Source organism: Myodes glareolus, chromosome 4 (genome assembly GCF_982192425.1).
Source record: "Myodes glareolus chromosome 4, mMyoGla1.1, whole genome shotgun sequence".
Classification (NCBI taxonomy): domain Eukaryota; kingdom Metazoa; phylum Chordata; class Mammalia; order Rodentia; family Cricetidae; genus Myodes; species Myodes glareolus.
The window spans coordinates 116,865,563-116,887,084 of record NC_142029.1 but is presented as its reverse complement, the minus strand read 5'-3'; the positions used below and the strand labels follow the sequence as shown (position 1 = coordinate 116,887,084).

Here is a 21,522-nt window from a genome sequence, read left to right as displayed (position 1 = left end):
TGGTAAGATTGCCATTTTTATTATGTTGCTCCTAACTATCCAAGAGCATGGAAGATCTTTCCATTTTCTGCTATCTTCTTCAATATCTTTCTTTAGAGACTTAAAGCTCCTGTCATACAGGTCTTTTACTTACTTGTTTGGTTAGAGTTACCCTAAAATATTTTTTATTTGTGCCTAATGTAAAGGATGCTGTTTCTCTGATTTCTTTCTTGGTCTATTTATCATTTATATACAGGAGGACTCTGATTTTTTTTTTGAGTTAATCTTGTATTCCGCCACATTACTGAAAACATTTATCTTTAATGATATTGTAATTTCATAGTTGCATGTATATGCTATTACAAAAAGTATAGGCAATCCACAAACAGCTCAAAGTAATAACCACCATAGATTTAATAACACCAGGGTGTGTCAGAGTAGCTGATAGCCTGGGAGTTAAGAACTTTATCAGTCTTCTTCCATACACATATGCATGAAAACACTAGACCTATTGTTGTCCAGACAGGTCTAAGTTTAGAAGTAAGGACAGATAAAATCAGTGGTTTGCAAAGCAGAGCCTGTAAGTCAATCCTGCTCCACCGTTTTGGTCAATAAACATTCACTGGAATGCAAGCATGGCCTCTCACTTCTGTCTATATCTTCTTTCATGTTACAGGAACAGAGTTAATGAACCTTTATCAAAACTATGCATTATGAAGGGGATGCTGTCGTCCATATGCATTATAAAGGGGGCACTATCATCCATATGCATTATAAAGAGGATATTATCATAATCATTTTATAACAATGAAAATCTAGGCAAATCTTGGATTAGATTTAAGATGAGGAATTGAGAGAATCCATCAGAGATTAAGCTCATGGGACAAGGAAGATCTCTATACCTCTATCTATGTTTATATATTGGATCTTGACAGAGAATCCCAGAGTAAGTCAGAATTTGTCCATCTTAGGCCAAATTTCAAGGCTTATTCCATAGCAAAGTTCCTCTTGCCCAATTTCTTCTTTTTTTTCAAGAGAGACAAGGGGTCCCATCTGTTCCCTGAGAGTGGCACATCATATACTTAACTCCGGAGGCAAATAACAGACATCCAGACTCTTTTCAAGGTTAGTTGCTATGACTTTGTGGTATCTTTGGAAAGACATGCCTGCAACAAACATCCAGTAGGCTATTTTAGAGAGCTGCCTGTGACTTTCTAGAGAATATTCCTTGATAGTGGCAAATGCTTTTATCAGAAGGTTTTGTATTTCAGATTCCCATAAGGGCCAATAGAATTGGCTTCAAGTTATTGGCCATTAAAAAGCAGTCAGTAGGCAGTCTATATAATTTTAAAGATAAGCTTCTCTGAATGTCAGTAGACTCTATGACCTAGGTCTGTTCTAATCTTATTTAAGGCGCTCATGCTTGGTGCGGGATAATTATCTGTATTCTGTCAATCATGTATTTTAATAAAATGCTGATTGACCAGGGAGGAAGTATAGGCAGGTCAACCAGACAGGAAGTAGAGGCGGGGCAATGAGAACAGGAGAAGGCTCGGAAGGCCCATTCCTCCCATTCTTGCCCAGACCACCAAGAAGCAAGATGTAACCTGCCCAGCTGTGAAAGGTACCGAGCTGTGTGGCTAGCATAGATAAGAACAATGGGTTAATATAAGCTACAAGAGCTAATAAGAAGACTGAGCTAATGGGCCAATCAGTTTATAACCTAATGTAGACTCTGTGTGATTTTCTTTGGGGCTTGTCAGCTGTGGGGTATCTGGCGGGACAGAAACCCCAACAAGCTGGCCCTCCATGTTACACATGCTGGTGAGTACAGATAGGAATCTTTGGAATTGTATTGCTACTGTACAGAACTGGTTCTGAAGAGTCACAGAACTGTTTATATTGGTATCTCCTCAACCTTGGCCTCTCCCTTCCCCACCTTGTTAATGTCACCCCTGACAGAGAAATTTTTCTATGGGTCTATTCTTATTAATTCTTGAGAAGTTTCACATGTGAAGTCTTGGGACTCCTCTGTGTTCAACTAAAAGGTTTGCAGCTCCTAGGTACTAGATTTTCCCTGTAAGTGACTCTTGGCTGATGGTCCTCCTTGACAGTTCCTTTCATGGATTTTCACTTCAGTCTTTCACAGGGAGATCACCTGCTTTAGTAATAAAACAGATGTGATGTAAATGGAAAAACTGTCCATGTCTATCAATTGTTATTTGAATTTGTAAACAGTGGCCTTTGTGTTTGAGGGTAGCTCATCCATCCTTGTTCTTCACAGATTAAAGAACCATGACACAAGGCTTGGACTCATGCAGAGCAAGGCTGGAGAGAAGAGTGGAAGAGGGTGAAAGCAATCAATATTTCTGTGAGTATCATGTATGTGTTTTAACTCGAAGTTCTTGACCTTGTACATCTGGAGTCTTGAAGACTTCCTGTCAGATTATAAGTACTATGACCTTTCACTGTTTTCTTTGCTTACAATGTTTTACAGGTTTGTAGGACCTGTTTTCTTCGCTTACAATGTTTGGGGTAGTGCATGGGGAGGTTCATATTAAGGGGTCCACTATTTCTTAGCACATTTAAAGAATGTACTACTTCACAGATGGGTTCTCATAATTCATCCTTTTATAGCCTCCTGAGTTAGCCTCACAGATGACAGCATCTAGATCTGTCCTTATTATAAATTCTTGAGTTAGCTTCACAGCTTACAACATCTAGATCTGTCCTTATCACAGACTCCTGAATTAGCCTCACAGATGACAGCATCTAGATCTGTCCTTATGATGTAGGAGGGTCTTCTTTCTATGTGTTGCTTTCATTGGTTAATTAATAAAGAAACTGCTTGGCCTAATAGGTCAGAACATAGGTTGGTAGAGTAGACAGAACAGAATGCTGGGAGAAAGACTTAGAGTCAGGCAGATGCCATGGAGCTCCAGCTGGAGATGGACACTGATTAAACTCATACTGGTAAGCCACAGTCAAGTGGCAATACAAATTATTAGAAATGGGCTAATTAAGATGTGAGAGTTAACCAAGAAGAGGCTAGATATAATGGACCAGGCAGTGTTTAAAAGAATACAGTTTCCATGTAATTATTTTGGGTAAAGCTAGCCGCAAGCCGGGCTGTGGGAAGCAGCCCGCTGCTCCTTTTATATCCTTATTATAGACTCTGGAGTTAGCCTCACAGCTTACAGCATCTAGATTCATGATACATTCATTAGATATGTTCTCTTCAAGTCCCTGTGTCGCTAAGGTATGGTTTGTTTATAGCATCTTTTCACCCATCTTCTCCAGGGAAAAGCCTGAGATCTGTTTGCTGAGCTGAAGAGGGGTTGGTGGAAAGTTGATGGAAAGTGTAACTGCCGACCTCAAAGGTTCTGGGCTAACGAAGACAGCACAGCTCCTCAGAACTCAGACTTCTCTTCTGAAGTCTTGTTTTCAGGACACAGACTACACATGGTTTGCCCAAGTGTACAACATCGTAGTCTTTTTTCCCCCTTGCTCCTAAAGCCACCACTCAGACCTACTCCTCTGCCTAGTGATAATTCAGATACTCCCGTTGCAATCATTTTTACTCCAGCCCTACAAACCCCAAGTGTCACGGGTATCATGGCCTGGGTGCGTTCACACAGGTCTGTGAAATGAACACTCAGAGACACGTTGAGAATGAACATAACCTTAGCAGTCACAAGGGTCCTCAGCCTTGGTGGACTGAAGCACTTTCTCTTAGCTCTTCAGCATTCTTACATTTCCCTATATTTACACTTCAGCCAGTAGATTTTCCTATGCTCAAAACAACCTGAATGAAGCTTTCAGAGATACTCTGTCAAGTGCAAATACCTGATTCATGAAGTATCACGGTTTTCTGGGTTTTCCCTAACCAAGTTTTACATATGCCTTATATCCATGGGACAAGATTTGCATAGGGCAACAAAAGGTGTCTGTAACATAACGGATGGATTAGGGTTGGGTTCTAACTCTGGAGCTAGGCTAGGTATGGCCCATTGCGGGTTTATGGCTAGTTGCAGGTGAGGGGAATGGAGTGGGAGGTGTTGTTGTTGTTTGCTATCCCTCTGGTGCCAGGCTGGCAAGATATTCTGCCACACCCAAGCTTTATTCTGTGCTTTTTTTTGGGTTCAAGTTCAGGCATCTCTTCCTGAGCACCTTTGAGACTGATAAAAGCAATGTGGATTTTTTCTTTAACTGGTTAGATTTATGAAATATTAGTATTTTTATATTTTAGCTTTTGTTTGAATCATTATGCAGGTGGAGTTTTCCTGTGCTGGCAGCTACTACCCATGAAGAAACTTAATGTTAATTGTAAATGCTTGGCTGATAGCTCAGACTTGTAACTAGATGACTCTTACATTTTAAATTAGCCCATATTCCTTATCTACCCTCTGCCACATGACTTCAGTTTTTACATGTCCTGCTTCCCCCGTGTCTGCTAACATTTCCTCTGACTCCACCCTTCTTCATCTCAGCATCCTTAGTTTGGTTGTGCCACCTATACTTCCTGCCTAGCTATCAGCCAGTCAGCATTTTATTAAACCAATTCAAGTGACAAATCTTTACAGTATAAAAAGGACTATTCCATAGAATCATTATATACTGAGTTCTAGGCCAGCCTAGGTTAGAGAGTGAGACCCTGGCTTAAAACAAGACAAGACAAATAAAAACAAAACAAAAAACCCAAACCAAACCAATACAAACCAAAAACCCCCTCCAAAAACAAAATGGAAACAAATAGATAAAATTATAGCATAGTTGGTTCTCTGAGAAAAAGTAGGAAAAGTACTTTAGGGCTATGTAAGTACGGATCATGATATACAGTTGCCCAGGGTGTAGACTCCTGGTCTAGACTGGCAATTCTTAAATTTATTGTAATCATGACCCAATTTAGTTGGAAATCTTTTTACATAATCTGTATTAAAATTAAATATGTACTGATAATAAATCCTAGAGAATTTTATTTTGAAACACTTATTCAGCATACTCACCACTTTGTAATTTATTAAAGAAAGGCAACTTTGAATACCAATGAGATGATGTGCTCTTTATACTTACACAGAGAATTAAATCTTGACCGAATATTTGTAGAGTATCTTCAACCATCCTCAGAGCTGATTAGTATCTTGGTTTCACAATCATGGAACTCAAGAATGCTGCTAGGTATAAATACATAGTACAAAATGGCAGCAGTTTGTTTGGAGGCATTCCTGAAACTGTTGGAAATTCTGTCCAATCCCATTCCAAAATTCAATCAATGACCTTGTATGAAACTCAAGCCAGCATCTCTGATAGCAATTTTAAAAATCAAGCATTCTAATACAATAAAATCAAACAAATGTTGACTAGATCCTTTCATGCTGAGGAATGATGATAGGAAAATATAAAAATTCTTCATTTTTTAATTGAACTGTTGCGTGTCTGCAAGTGCAGAAACATGGCGTAGGCGGTGAAAGCTGTAGTTTATAGTGAACTGGTCTGAGTGTTGGTGTGTGCTGTGTGCTGTTACTCCACATGCACTGTAATGTGCTCAGGTCATGTGTTCAGAACCAAGGCTGCAAACACAGCACAGGTCAGTGTTAGCTGGAAACACCCCAAATACATTACAGATTTGAGTTTAAAATAATTTTTGTTACACATGCAGAAACATCCTATTGCCACATTTGTTTTGCTACCTTTAATTCCTTCATGTGGCCTCTACATTGGTGGTGACACAGTTTGAGAAGGTAGGGTCCAAATGATGCAGGGTGGGACAGGACAGTAGAGTAAATTGGGAATGTTTTGGATGGGAAAGTTTCAGGTTGGAGTAACATAAGTTATAAGAGCTAATAAGTAGCCTGACCTAATGGGCCAATCAGCTTTATAACTTATAGAGATCTCCATGTGATTGATTTTCTTTGGGACTTGCCGGCTGTGGAGTACTGGGCGGGAGCAGAAACCCCAACAAGCCGGCCCTGACAAGTTACATATGGTGCCCATGTGATAACTGAATCCACAGAAAGCTTGAGAAAGCTTGGGAAAGAATAGGGTAAAGCATGGCTTCTTGGTAGCAGCAATTTCTCGAGTCTGCTCTGCTTGCTAGAGGTAAGCAAGCGCTCTCATCTAAGAGAGGCTTCCTGACTCAGCTTTAGCTGCAAAACCTGCAGCTCTTTTAAGAGGTCCTGCCACAAAACACTTAACTGGAGTTGATGAAAAACTGAACGCATGCTTTTCAGTTTTCAGCCGTAGCAGGATAAAAGCTGCGCTGTTTTAAAATGCCGGCTTTCTGGGCTGTCCTGCCAGGGCAAACTCTGACTCTTTCAGGCAGGCAGTCCAACTGAGTGTGGTCTGTGAGCAGAATGCTGCAACTTGCTGGCAAGGACCTTGAAACGCCATAGAGTTGTGACAATAAAAATGGCTGCAGTCAGTACCTCAGCCATGAGGCTGGAAAACTAAGGAATGGGCTAATTCCAGCCATAAAAGACACAGTTTTAGTCCTTTCCTTAAAGACTCATGTGGTCAGAAAAAGAGAGATGTACAGTAAAGAGAGATTCAAAGACGAAGAAAACCTCTAAATGGTTTATAGTGTATTAAAAATATATGCAGGCTAAAAGGTTAAAGTCATTAAAAATAAAAAAGAAAGAAAGGGAGATATAGGGTGTGGTGGTATACACCTTTAATCCCAATGCCTTGGAGGCAGAGGCATATTAACCTCTGTGACTTCAAGGGACAGAGGTAGAGATTGATCTCTGTGACTTCAAGGTGGTACACACCTTTAATCCCAATGCCTGGGAGACAGAGACAGACAGATCTCTGTGAGTTCAAGGTGTGGTAGCATGCACCTTTGAGCCCAGCACTGGGGAGGTAGAGACAGAGGAATCTGTGAGTTCAAGGACAGCCTGGTCTACAGAGTTATTCCTTGACAAAGATATACAGAGAACCTGTCTCTAAAAGTAAAAGTAAAAATATAAGAAATAGAGGTTAAAGTAAAGCCACATAAAGATGGAAAATAAACAGAGAATCTTGATACTGTATGCTATTATGCTCTCTTTGAATTGTTTGAATGCTGAGGAAGGAGCAACAGCTGCTAAAAGACTTTTGTTTATAAATGCTGCTGAACTAACCCAAGATAGGTATTTTGAAAATACCTTGACTTCAAAATTGAAGTCAAAAGGTATCTTACTTTGGAGAAGAGATTTTGCTTTTGTTTCCACAGAGAATGAGAGACTGTGGATTCATTCTGAGTTAAGAAAAATCAGGTTTGAAAAAGGAAGACTACCTGAGAAATCTCCGATAGGAACAGATGTCCCAGATGACAGAGTTCTACATCCAGAACAGATTCAAGACTGCTGCCTGAGATGATCAAGGCTCACAGGATACTCCAGTCAGGACTTGATTATAACTCTAAATTTTCTTTAGGTCCCCATAAGATCATCAGTGCCCCCAACCAGCACTGAAGTAGCCTGAAATACTACACCCACATTCCCAACAAATGGACTATGGGTATTTTCCTTTTTTTAAAAAAAAAAGAGGGAAATGGTGCGGGAGAATTATCTGTATTCTGTCAATCATATTTTAATAAAACGCTGATTGGCCAGGCAGGCAGTATAGGCAGGAAAGCCAGACAGGAAGTAGAGGTGGAGTAAAGAGACTGGGAGTATTCTAGGAAGCTCCTTCTGCCAGTTCTGCCCAGAGGACCGGAGAGGAAAGATGTAAGCTGCCCTGCTGGAAAAGGTACTGAGCCATGTGCTAACATAGATAAGGATAATGGTGTAACATAAGTTGTAAGAGCTAATAAGTAGTCAGAGCTAAGGGCCAATCAGTTTATAACCTAATGTAGACTCCTGTAGGGCCCTGTCTTCCCTGTTCCTCGAGGCCGAAGCACAGGATGCAAAAATTGTTTACGCTAATCAGCTTAGCTTCCCCTGCTCATTCTGCCAGCTGGAGGGAATTAGTTCAAAGCCTTGTTTCTGTCTTTGCTATGATAATTTCACCTGCTAAGGAAGGTCCTCACAGGCGCCCTAAATCTCCTCCCATCTGTCTGTCAGGGTTCCCAGCTCGATACCCCCTACATGGAGGCTCCGGTCGCTGGTATCATGCGGTCAACACCCCTCTTCTCACTCCCAGGTGGGAGGGGGCTCTCGTCCTCTTGCCTCCAAGTATATAAGCCTACGTGCGCTGAATAAAGTTGACATTTACCCTTTGGGCAAATGATCCGGTCTCTCTGTGTGTCGTATGTCTGTTTTCAACTCCTAGGATATTGATCCAGACTCGCGGTCCTGTATGGGAAGTGCGCCCTGTACCAGAGAGTGAGGTTTCACAGATAAGTGTGGGACAGACTCCGTGTGATTTTCTTTGGAACTTGCCGGTTGTGGGGTACCGGGTGGGATAGAAACCCCAACAAGCCGGCCCCATCGTGTTACATTAGCTACTTGTGAAGAACTTCTCCTTCAGCATAAGCTTTTTCTCCACAACTCTGGATCACGTCTGAGGAAAACACTCAACTTGCTTCTCTGGATTGGACCCCCAAGTGGTTTTGGTTTGACTATGGGCAACTTTGTTCCCACGGGAACTTTTCTTTTTGTATTTAGAAAATTACTTTTAAGTTAGTGTATAGAGTAATGATCCTTATTATAGCACTTTGACACACACACACACACACACACACACACGGAGAAAAATATGTCTTTCTAAGTCTGTCCTATTTTGCTTAATGTGATGATGTCCAGTTCTATTCACTGTTCTGTAAATGTTGTGCCTTCATTTTTCTTTATGGATGCACAATTCCATCATGCATGTGTACTACATTTTCTTTATCCATTCATCTGTTGATGGAATCTGGGCTGGTTCTGTTTTTCAGCTACTGTGTTGGCATTTCTTTTCATGAAAAATTTCTGGGAATGTTGGCACAACCCAGGGATGGAAATCCACTGTGCTTGTGTTTATGCACAGAGGTTTGAGAGTCTCACTAGAGTAGGATTTCTGAACCTGCTGCTCATTTATGTGTTGTGTAAAAGGTTTGCAGTGTGAAATACTTTACTTAATAAACAAGTGTATTAGGTTGGATACTTAAAAACCTTTAAAGCCTCACAGAGTGAGTTCACTAAAAGCAAATGATACGATAGAGCAGGAGGACCAGAGGCCCTAGAAACTTCCAGGCATATACCCTACTTCCATTGATTTGTGTAAAAACATTAGATGAGAGTAAAAACAACAAGCAACAAACAGCAAGGTTCGACATTATGAGACAAGGTACCTCCAAAGATGCCATTGGGTTTGATTTCTATTGTTCATTGACTGCTGGGCTTGTAGCCTACTACCCTCAAGAGCAGTTTGTTTCCCCAGTGAGACTCCCTTGGAGAAAACTCAATTTCCATTCACAAGTAATTATCACTTGGAGACTCTAGAGTCACAGAACTTATGGAATGAATCTACATAAAAAGGGACTTTTTTTTTGAATGACTTAGGGCGGCAGTCCATCTAACCCAACAATGGCTACCTGAGAATGGAAAGTCTAAGAATCTAGTAGTTTCTCGGTCCCACAAGTCTGGGTATCTCAGCTGGTCTTCTGTATTTGATGGAATCCTGAAGAAGTAGGCACTGATGACAATGAAGGAATAGATGTGCTAAAGGGCAAGGGCAGGCAGGTGAAGAGCAAGAGCTTCCTTCTTCCATTTCTTTATATAGGGCTTCCAGCAGATGGTGTGGTCCAGATTAAAGGCATGTTTTCATGCCCTAAGAACCAGATCAATTTGGGTAGTGGTGCATGCTCTTAATCCCAGTATTCAGGAGGCAGAGGCAGGTGGATATCTGTGAGTTTGAGGCCAGCCTGATCTACAGAGGGAGTTCCAAGACAGTGAAGCTGACACTAGGAAACTTTTTCAAACTCAATGTCCTCCCTACAAAAAGATCCAGATAAAAGCCTGTGTCTTCTGTCTTCAAAGATCTGGACTAGATGGGAATTCACCCACTAAAATACAGGCAGAAAAATCTCTGACAGGTGTGCCCTCTGTTTTTGGATTGTAGTTCATTCCATATATAGTCAAGTTGACAGCTAAGAATAGTTACCACGAAGGCTGTGGCTTAGTCCACTTCTGCTTTTACTTCTATGACCCTATCTGGCGAAGACCTGTGCAAACCTTGTGCCTGTGGCTTCCACATCTGTGAGTTCATATGTGCATTAGTCCTGTAGTGTTTAGAAAGTCTTGTTTACTTGGTGTCTTCCATTCCCTCTGGCTCTTATACTCTTTCCTCTTTTCCCACAGGGTTGCCTCAGCCCTGAGGGGAGGGGTTTGATGGAGACATTCTATTTAGGACTAAGTGTTCCAAGATCTTTCTCTCTCCCTGAATATCATCTGACTTGAGTCTCTGCATTTCTTCCCATCTACTTCAGGAGGAAGCTTCCCTAATGATGGCTGAGCAAGATACTGATCTTTAAGTATAGCAGAATGACATTAGTAGCCATTGTATTGCTATGTTCTTTAAGAACAATATTAGTATTTGATTTTGCCCTAGTTCTCTGGGATATCTAGTCCCAGGTTCTTGGTCACCAAAGCATTGACACGTGTGGGTTCCACATTGTGGGGTGGGCCTTAAGTGAAACCAGATGTGGTTGGTTACTTCCACAAGGTTTGTGCCACCATTGCACTGGCATATGCTGCAGTCAGAACAGCGTTGTAGATCAAAGGGTTTGTGGCTGCGTTGGTGTTCACTCTTTTGGTAGTGTGCAGAGTAACTTCTGGTACCAAAGAAGCTAGAATTTATGGGTGAAGGCTCTATGTAGGCACCAGCTTGACTTTTCCATGTTCAAATGTTGAGGGTCATCTAGATTGTTTCCAGTTTATGGCTATTATTAATAGAGCAGCAATGAACAATTGAGCAAGTGCCTCTGTGGATGAAGCGGCTTTTGGGTATATGACCAAGAATGGTATAGCTGGATCTAGTGGTAGATTAATTCCCATTTTCCATAGTGGCTATATGAGTTTGCTCCCCCAACAGCAATGGATGAGTGTTCCCCATATTCTACATTCTTGCCAGCATGAACGGTCATTTGTTTTATTGATATTATAAGGTATAAGATAAAATCTCAGAGTAGTTTTGGTTTGCATTTCCCTGATGACTAAGGATATTTGGACATTTCCTTAAGTGTTTCTTAGCCATTTGAGATTCCTCTGTTGAGAATTCTGTTTAGATCTTAAATTTTTTAATTGGGTTATTTTCTTGATATCCAGTTTCTGAGTTTTTTTAAAATATATTTTGAATATTAGCCTTTTATCAGACGTTGGTAAAAATCTTTCCCCATTCTGTAGGCTGACACTTTGTCCTAATGATGGTGTCCTTTGTCATGCAGAAGCTTTTCAGTTTCATGAGGTTCCACTTATTAATTGTTGATCTTCGTTCCTGTGCTAGGTGTGTCTGTTCAGAAAGTCTTTTCTGTGACAATGAGTTTGAGGCTATTCTCCATTTTTCTCTTCTATGAGGTATAGTGCATCTGTTTTTATATTGAGGTCTTTGATTCATCTGGAGTGAAGTTTCGTTCAGGGTGATAAATAAGAATATATTTAGTCCACATGCAGACTTCTAGCTTGACCAGGACCATTTGTTGAAGAATCTTTTTTTCTACTTCTAGTGTATATTTCTTTCTTGTTTATTAAACCATCTATCACAGGTGTGAGGATCTAAGTCTGGGCCTTCAGTTTGATTCCACTGGTCAATGAGTCTGTCTTTGTGCCGGTGCCCTGTGGTTTTATTCAGCTCTGCACTTCACCTTGATATCTGGGTTGGTGATGCCTCCTGTGGTTCCTTTATTATTCATGGTTGCTTTAGCTATCCTGGGGTTTTTCCTCATGAAGCTGAAAATTGTGTTTTCAGTCTGTGAACAATTGTATTGAAGTTTTGGTGGGAATTGCAGTGAACCTATAGATTGCTTTTGATAGGCTGGCCATTTTTACTATATTAATCCTACCTTTCTATGAGCACATAAGAGCTTTCTGTCTTCTGGTACAGGCGCTTGGTTAGAGATACTCCAGATACTTGATGTCATTTCAGGTTATTGTGAGAGATGTTCTCCCTATTTGTTTCTGTCTGTCTGTCACTTTTATATAGGAAGGCTACTGATTTTTTTTTTTTTTAGTATTTTGTATCCAGCACTTCATTGAAGTATTTATCAGCTGTTGGAATTAACTGGAGGAATTTTTAGGGTCACTTTTATATGTTAACATATCTGCAAATCATGATACTTTTCTTCCCTTCTTATTTATAGCCCCTCATCTTCAGTTGTCATATTACTCTAACTAAAACTTCAAGTACTATGTTGAATAAGTATTGAGACAGTGAACAACCTTGTTTTATTCCTAATTTTAGTGCATTTGCTTTGATTTTCTCTCCATTTTAGTTAATGTTGATTATGGGCTAGCTGGAAGTTGTCATTATTGTTTTAAGGTATGTCCCTTGCATCCCTAATCTCTTTAGGATTTTTATCATGAAGGAATGTTGGATTTTTGTCAAAGGCCTTTTCTGCATCAAATGAGATGAACATGTGTTTATTTTGTCTTTCTTTAATCATATGTTGGAATACATTTACTGATTTTCTTATACTGAATGTATCTGGGATGAAGTTCACTTGATCATAGTAGATGATCTTTTTGATGTCTTCTTGGGTTCAGTTTGAGAGTATTTGATTAAGAATTTTTGCACCTATGTTAATAATTGGTCTGTAACTTTCCTCCTCGGTTGGGCTTTTATGTGGTTTGCGTATCAGGGTAATGGTGACCTCATGAAATGAATTTTGGAATGTTCCTTCTCTTTCTATTTTGTTGAATAATTTGAAGAGTACTGGATTAACTCTTTTTTGAAAGTCTAGTGGAGAGCTGCACTCAAACCATCTGGCCCTGGCCTTATTTGGTTAGGAGACTTTTAATTATTGTTTCCATTTCACTAGGGGTTATAGGTCAGTTTAAGCTGTTCATCTGATCTTGATTTAACTTTGATAAATTGTGTATATTGAAAAAAATATTACTTTTTTGATTTTCCAGTTTGGTGGAGTACAGGTTTTTAAAGTATGTCCTTGTGATTCATTTGATTTTCTCAGTGTCTTTTGTTATGTCCCCCTTTTCATTTTAATTTTTAAAATTTGGATCTTATCTCTTTGCCTTTTAATTAATTTGGATAAGGATTCGTCAATCTTATTGATTTTCTCAAAGAACCAACCCTTTACTTCAATGATTCTTTGTATTTCTATTTGTTTGTTTCTATTTTATTGATTTCAGCACCAAGTCTGGTTATTTTTTACAGTCTACTACTTTTGGGTCTGATTTCTTTTGTTCTAATGCTCTTAGTTGTGCTTTTAAGTTACTAGTAAAAAAAATCTTTCCAGTTTTTAAAATAAGCACTTAGTGCTATGAACTTGCCTCTTTGGGCCAACTTTATTGTGTTCTGTAAATTTGTGTATGTTATGTATTTTTTATTCAGTTCTAGCCAGTCTTTAATTTCTGTCATGACCTATTTTTCATTCAGTAGTAAGTTGTTCAGTTCCCATGAGTTTGTAAGTTTTCTGTTGTTTCTGTTCTTAATATCTGTTATTAATATCTTAATCCTTGGTGATCAAATAGGGCACAGGGTGTTATTTAAATTTTTTTGTATCTGTTGAGACTTGCGTTCTGTCCAAACATGTGGTCTGTTTTGGAGAAAGTTTCATGAGGTGCTGAGAAAAAGGTATATTCTTTCGTGTTTGAATGAAATGTTCTGCAAGTATCTTTTGTTTATAACATGTTAGCTCTGTTATGCCCAAATCCGTGAAGTCCCCTCAAAAGCCAACAAGGAAACTGAGACTCGAATGTAAAAGCCAAGAGCCTTTATTTTAATCAAGTTTGCAAACTTGGTCTCTCCCCATGTCCAACGTATTTGAATAAACAGAGAGCCCCGATCTCAGTTAGAATTGGGTTCTTATAGTAGCAAAGGTGGAGGTGAGGGGTTTCTGAAGTTTAGGACCCATGATTTGCTGACATTTGCTTCAGGGTGTGCTGGTGAGTGTGTTCTGGCAGGTGATCCTATCTACAGTGGTTGGAATGTTAGGCATTTCCTTTGGATGGTCTGTTCTTGGGTGGTGCTCAGGTAATCTCAGTTTATGGTTTTTCCTGCTACCAGGTATCACTTCAGGGTAAACTACTCAGACTCAGGCCTCTTATTAAATTTATTGATGGCCGAGTTCTACTCTGGCAGGTGATAATGGTTGGAAATAAAGAACTTCCTTACTTAGCTTATCACGGCTAGCTCCCACATTATTTTCTGTTCAGTTTTTAGTCTGGATGACCTGTCTATTGGTGTGAGTAGGGTTTTAAAAGTCTACTACTATAAATGTTTGCAGTTCAATATGTGCTTTAAGCTGTAGTGGTTTTTTTTTTTTTTTTTTTTACTAACTTGGGTGCCTTTGTGTATGGGGCATAGATGTTAAGAATTGCACCATCATTTTGGTAGCTATTTTCTTTGATGTGTATGTAGTTCCTTATTATTTTTGGTTTGAAGTCTTATTTTGTTGGATATTAAAATGTATACATAGTTTGACTTTGTAGGTCCATTTGCTTGGGATATCGTTTTCCATCATTTTACCTTGAGGTGATGTCTGTTCTCAATGTTAAGTTGTTTTTCTTTGATGCAGCAGAAGGATGGATCCTGTTTTCCTATCCATTCTGTTAGTTTATGTCTTTTTATTGGGGGATTGAGACAGTTGATTTAGAGAGGTAGCAGTGAACTGTGTTTGTTGATTCCTGTTACTTTGCTGTTGTTGCTATTGAAATGTGTGTATGTTTTGCCTCTTGATTTGTTGGTCTGGAATTTTTTCCCCTGTGTTTTCCTATTTAGGTTGGCATTTTCCGTCTGTACCTTCTATACAGCTGGATTGGTAGATACTGCTTAAATTTAGTTTAATTATAGAAAATCTTATTTTCCCCATCTATTGTTATTGAAAGTTTTGCTGGGTCTAGTAGTCTGGGTTGGCATCTGTGGTCTCTTACAATCTGTAGCACATCTGTCCAGGGCTTTCTGGCCTTTAAAGTCTCCACTGAGAAGTAGGGTATAATTCTAATAGGTCTACCTTTATATTTACTTTGTCTTTTTCTCTTTCAGCTTTTAACATTCTTTGTTGTTGTTGTTCTGTACATTTAATGTTTTGAGTGTATGAGGTATGTGAGGGGATCTGTTCCAGATCTCCTGCATGTTTTATGTCAGGAATGTTTTAGAGTTAACATTTTCTTTGACCAAGACATCCATTCCTTCTTTTGTATCTTCTATATTTCTCCCATCTCTTGTATTTTGTTGGTGAGGCTTGACTCTGAGATTTTTGTTTTAGCTTCTAAATTTTCATCTCCAGATTTCCCTCAGTTTGAACTTTCTTTATGGATTCTTTTTCTACTTTCAGGTTTTTATTCATTTCCTTCCCCTGTTTGATTCTGTTTTCATGGATTTCTTTATAGGATTCAATCATAGCCTTTTAAAGGACATCTGACATATTCATAAAGGCTGTTTTAAGGTCTTTGTCTTGTATTTCAGTTATGTACTCAGATTCTACTGTGGTGGGTTGCTGGCCTCTAGTGGAGACATACTGTCCTGGCTGTAATTGACTGTGTTTTTACAGTGGTGGCTAGACTTCTGGGTTCAGAAAGAGTCCCGTTCTAGGTGTTGATATCTGATCTTGTCTTTGTTGGGTATGAGTTTTATTCCTTGGTTTCACTTGCCCTCTCTGGTGCTTAGGAGAGTGTGGCAGCTTTGTGTTGCCTGGGAGGGAATTCTTCTGGGATGCTGCTAGGTGTGTCCACTGGGAGTTCTGGGAGCTGACACCTAAGAGTGGGGCTGGGCTAGAAGAGTCAGTGTCTCAGGGGGTGTGCTGGAGGTGGGGAAGCAGGGTGTTTCACAATATCTGCCTAGTCTCCTGGGTACAAGGACAGATTGTGAGGAGTGGCTATAATAGCTGTTTTGCTACAGAGATGACCAGGAAAATGGGGCTTGAATTTTGAAGAGATTTTGAAGAGGCTCTGAAGATCTTTCCTGGCCACAGTGTCCTGCGAGTTCCCAGCGAATGCCTGCTGGAGTTGGGACCAGGGCAGCGAAGAGTGTGGGGAATAAAGGTTTATGATTTCTGTGGTCTACTGGAAATGGGATAAGGAAGGAATGGAGGTCTCAGCATGTGGTCTACTACAGAGGTGGGCCAAACTGGGGCTTTGGATTTTTAAAAGAGTATGGAGAGGTGAAGATTTGCAGTGAGCCTACTTGCTTCCCTGTCTGGTGTTACAATTGTTGTCCTTGCCTAGCAGAATGTTTTGAAGCAACATTCATGTTGTAGCACTGCAGTATAAATCAGTACTTTATTTCCCCTGTAAAATGAATTAAAACTAACCTTATTGAGATGTAATTTACTTACCATACAATATGCTCATGTAGCCATGACAAGTCAGTGGCTCTTTGGTATGGTTGTAAAATAATATAATACCACTATAATTAATTCTAGGGAAGTTATTTCCTTTTTGGGTTTCTTGGATTTATAAGATAACGATTGATATCAGGTTTGGAAAGTTTTTGGTCATTATGTCTTTGAATAATTTCTATGATTCTTCTTTCTTCTCTTCTTTGGATTTCCATTATATGTGATGTCGTGGTTCATTTTTTTCTTTTCTTTTTGATCAGTTTATCACAAATTGCTGTCTTCGGGATGAGTAACCTCAGTTGAGAGACTGCTCTATCTGATTGCCTGTAGGCAAGTCTGTAGCGCATTTTCTTGATCATGGATTGAAGTAAGTGGGTACATCCTCTGTGTGTATGTGTGTGTGTACACCTCCCCTGAGTAGGTGTTCTTGGGGTGTTTAAGAAAACAAACTGAGCAAACCACAGGGAACAAGCCAGTAAGCAGCACTCCTCCATGCCCTCTATGTTCATGCCTTGATTTCCTACTCTGGTTTCTCTCAATGATTTCCAACTGTATATGGAGCCGTAAGGTGAACTAAATCCTTTCCTGCCTAAGTGGCTTTTGGCCATGATGTTTGATCACAGCGACAGACACTGTAACTAAGATGTTACGATGATGCTTTGATCATGTCCTACAGGTCCCTGAGGTGCTACTCATTTTCTTTCTTTCTGTACCCATACTGGATAGCTTTAGTCAACCAGTCTTAGTTTGCTGAATCTTCCTTTGTCTGCCTAAATCTGCTCATGAGCTACTATAGTGAAATTTTCACTTCAGTTACCAGATGTGGGATTTGAATGAGAGTGCTCCCCATAGGCTCATCTATTTGAATGCTTAGTCACCAGGACTGGAACTCTTTGAAAGGGTTAGAAGAGTTAGGAGATGCGGCTTTGTCAAAGCTGGAGAAAGAGTATCACTGAGGGTAGGCTTTGAGTGGCAAAGCCCAAGCTAGGCCCAGTCTCTTGTCCTCAGTCTGTGGATCAGGATATATGTAAAATTGCCTGGCATGAGTGAGAAGGAGGCATGGAACACCAACACACCTGCTTAGGAGTTTATTAGAGGGGGGTGTATACAGGCCTGGGGATTGGTGTGCAGAGAGAAAGCAAGAGATGGCGCGTTCAGCTTTTAAAAGCTGCCTAGCACATGAGCACAGGGGGTTGGTGTGACTACATCACATCGATGATGCAGATGACAGGCGATTTACACATGTCCACAAGGGTTTAGCTGAATCATATGTGGATGGAACCACACATGTGCGTTTTTTTGTTTTTTGTTTTGGTTTTTTGAGACAGGGTTTCTCTGTAGCTTTGGAGCCTTTCCTGGAACTAGCTCTTGTAGACCAGGCTGGCCACAAAATCATAGAGATTCACCTGCCTCTTCCTCCCGAGTGCTGGGATTAAAGACTGAACTTCTGAAACTACAAGCAAGCTCCCAATTAAACGATCTCTCTCTCTCTCTCTCTCTCTCTCTCTCTCTCTCTCTCTCTCTCTCTCTCTCTAATAAGAGCTGTCTTGGTGATGGTGTCTCTTCACAGCCATAGAACATTGATTAAGACATGAGTTGGTACCAGACAGCAGTGTACTGTTGGAACAAGCCTAACCATGCTGCTTGTTGGTTGAGGCTTTGGGTTAAGAAAGAAGTTGAATGCTTTAAGCAGTATTTAATGGGCCATACTAGTAGGGACATGGAAGACGGTGGTACTGAAAGCAGTGTAGATTATTGAAGCTTGGTTCAAGAGGTTTCAGAGGGGAAGAATATTAATAGAGATCATTCTTGTGATATTTTGGCAAAGAATGTGGTTGTTTTCTGCCATTGTCTGAAGAATCTGACTGAGGCTAAATTGAAGCATTTTAGATTAATGGTCCTGGCAGAGGAGGTTTTGAGACATCCTAGTATTTATTGGTGGAAGTGTTATCCCAGTTCCTAGTATCCACATAGTCAAAGGGTCTGGAATGTTCAGGTAGAAGTTCCATCCCAAGCCCCCTCCCCTGGGAGTTGCCTCAGTCTAGACTCTACTCCAGAGAAAGCCCACCAAATGATGACCCCTCCCAAGAGATGCTCAAGACCACTCCCACAGAGTATTTAAACAGCAACCCAGGAACAAACAGGTGGTTTTCTGACCTTTCTTTCCAGTCTCCTCTCTGTGGGGCTGGAAAGCCATTTGGAAACATTAGTATTCATTGAAACTGGGCTTTTTCTAATTTTGTTTGATTTGGCCTGATTCAGATTGTTGCATTGGCAGAGAGGTTTATCGAGGTGCAAAAATTTTTCATTTGGAGGTTCCACCAAGAGGCTGATTTTCTTACTGCTCCAGGGCCACATGGTAAGAAAACCCCTCCCTTGGACCTGCTCTCTGCCAGGCTAAGATTGGCTTCGTCTGGATAAGTTTTGAGTTCCAAGTCATTGCCTTAGATGCTCAGGGCCTCATGTGATTTTCATTCTGTCCTATGAAAGACACGACCACGCCAGGCTCCTGACCTGTTACCAGCACAAGGACCTGCCTTGTCCCGTGAGATTCCTTTCTCAGGAGACAGATGTTCAAGGTATTTCTTGTACCCTTCTGTTTTTTTTTTTTGACCCACAGTCTACCACAATGTATGCATTGTGATAGGCTATGCGTCCCAGCATAGACTTGCAAAATGGATATCTACAATTTGAGGCCTGATTCCCAAATGCCCTTGGGTTGTCTTTTACAAAATCTTTTTAAATTGGGGACTATCTAACTCTATATCCTTGATGCCTAAACTTTTTGCCAGTGTGGGGACAAGTAAACAAACTCCCATATGCCAATGGTTTCTGGATGCTGTACTCTGGCTCCCTCTTCCTGCTCCCATTCCCTGGTTATCTCACTGTTGGCTATTTGTCTGCAATCCTGGCATGTGATCTTGTCACGCTGGGATTCTCTCTGCAATGGATCCAATCCCCCATCCTCCCACTCTAAACTGCATAGGTGTTACATGCTTATGTTTCTGTTCTCCCCTATAGCACCTGCTGATCTGACCCTCAGTGGACTCACCTACATGCTCACCTGGTTTCTGCAGCCAACTCTAGGAGTTTTAAGTTGGTCAGCTGACACAGATTCCTGGAAAACTTTTGCTTGTTTGTCCTTTAATATATATGTAAATAATATGGCCACAGCATGCTTGTTTTATGTCTCTGTGTGTATGTGTGTTTGTTTTAAGATCTGTAAAACTTATAACTCCAGATTACAACAGCTCTACAAGCATGTAGACAGCCATTATTTTTGGTTGCGGTCAAAACAGAAACCTCAGTGCCATCTTTGGTAAGAGTACCGATGTTTGCTAGACCTACCAAGGAGATATTCTACATCCAATATACATTGGCTTACTAAAATATTCCTTCTAATTTTGCCTCTACTGACACTTGTAAGCTGTAACTGATTGGGTAAACTATATGCCTAAATTTAACTTGCATATCTAATTTAGATACACCTGACAAGTAATGGTACCCTAATTTTCAAGTGCCTTTACAGATCTTATAGTATGGCATTTAACAAAAGAGCTTCTTAGGACAGAGATATGCCAGTTCCTGCAGCATCCTATAGCTCCTCCAAGAAGATGTATGGTTATAGAAGACCTTCTGCTTGGAGGCTTGCCTTTGGGTATGGCAAAGCCACCCACACAGCAAAAAACTACCTTCCACCTCATCAGCTTCCTGGACACTACATTGGGGGATTGATCATCTCATCCTGCCAAGACAGGCAGAGTGAGCGCTATCCATACAAGAAAATCTGTCAGGTCTCCTGGGCTCAGCATCTAAAGACAAGTACTGCTTCTAAGACTGGTGTTTGCCAAAGACCATGGAGAGACTTGGGATTGCCTGTGTAGCTAAAAAAGCTGTCTCACTTCTGCTCATTTGCTTATCCCTCCCAGATCTGTCTGATGGCATTTGATGACTAGGGTACTGGTAGCTCATTACTTCATTTGTTAAGTTTCCTGCTAAAAATACAGACAGGTGTGCCTTTTACATAGTCCAAAATTAACAGGTTTCAGATGTTTCTTCAGAGGATCAGAGTTTCCAGTTTCCCTTAGTTGTCTTCTAAAATGGTCATGCATTTTAACCCAGAGCCATAGCCTTTTGCTATGATACCAAGATGTAAATCTGTTCTGCAAGTTCCTGGGAAAAGTTCTGCTGCTGTCAAGAAATCTGGTCTGGTAAAACCAGTCTCCAGAGCCTATTTGACCCCACCTATTTTCAAGCATATCTTGTAGGTCACTCCTGTCTGGGTCAAGACTGACCTGCAGAGGGCTCTCCAGATAATACCTGCACCTGAACCTCTCCAGGCTCAAATGGGACCTACCCAGCAACTGAAACCTGGTTTTAAAGGACATACCTGTCTCATCTCATTCATTCACCCTTGTCTCTCCTGTAACCAGGGCACTTCTCTGTTCCATTCTTTCTGGCAGTTAATGACCCTTTCCATGGCTAGCCCCATTCATAAGGCCCATAATAACAATCTATTTTTTTCCCCTAGCAACCTGCCTTCCCATTTCCCTCAAGGAATAGATGCCTGAGGTCTCCATGATGGCAGTTAACTGGATGCCTCTCCAGCCACACCTCCTGCTGAGTGTGAGCCCACCAACTCCAAATTCTGATTCTTCCCTCTCCTACATTACCCCATGCCTGAAGGAAGTATCCAGACTTGACCCTGTGTTCCTATACCAAAAGAGTCTGGAATGTTTGGTTGAAAGTATCACCCCAGTCCCTGGCACCCATATATCCAAATAGTCTGGAATGTTTGGGTGGAAGTTCCATCCCAATTCCCCTCCCTTGGGAGTTGCTGCAGTCCAGATTCCAGATAAAGAGTTTAAAGAAAAGCCTGGTTCTAAATGGGATAAAGGTAGTTGTGAGGCAGCGCAAGACCCCACCCAGTTAAACTTCCAACTTAGAAAAAAGAATTAAAAGAAAGCTTAAGCAGTGAGGGAAGCCATCAACAACAGAAAGGTGATGCAAGTATAATTAAAGGAGGGAGCCAAGTTCCAGCCCCAGCAAGTAACAGAACTAGGCAGCTTTGGCAATGTGGTTCTGTCTTTAGAGTCAAGGATACAAGGCAGGGGCTGTGGAACCTTCCTCCA

General features: G+C 40.7%; 1 long non-coding RNA gene across 3 annotated transcripts in view; it reads left to right on the top strand.

Moving 5' to 3' along the window:
* The window catches only part of LOC125399742 (uncharacterized), a 71,984-nt gene that overhangs the window by 27,929 nt on the left and 22,533 nt on the right, over positions 1–21,522 (top strand). Inside the window, exons 1-3 of one of the 3 annotated variants that reach the window (XR_015737762.1) lie at positions 977–1,104; positions 2,264–2,350; positions 8,230–8,996. This is a non-coding gene — a long non-coding RNA (uncharacterized LOC125399742). Of the gene's footprint in view, positions 1–976; positions 1,105–2,263; positions 2,351–8,229; positions 8,997–21,522 lie in introns of those variants that run through there. The other 2 variants (XR_015737764.1, XR_015737763.1) reach the window with 2 other exon arrangements.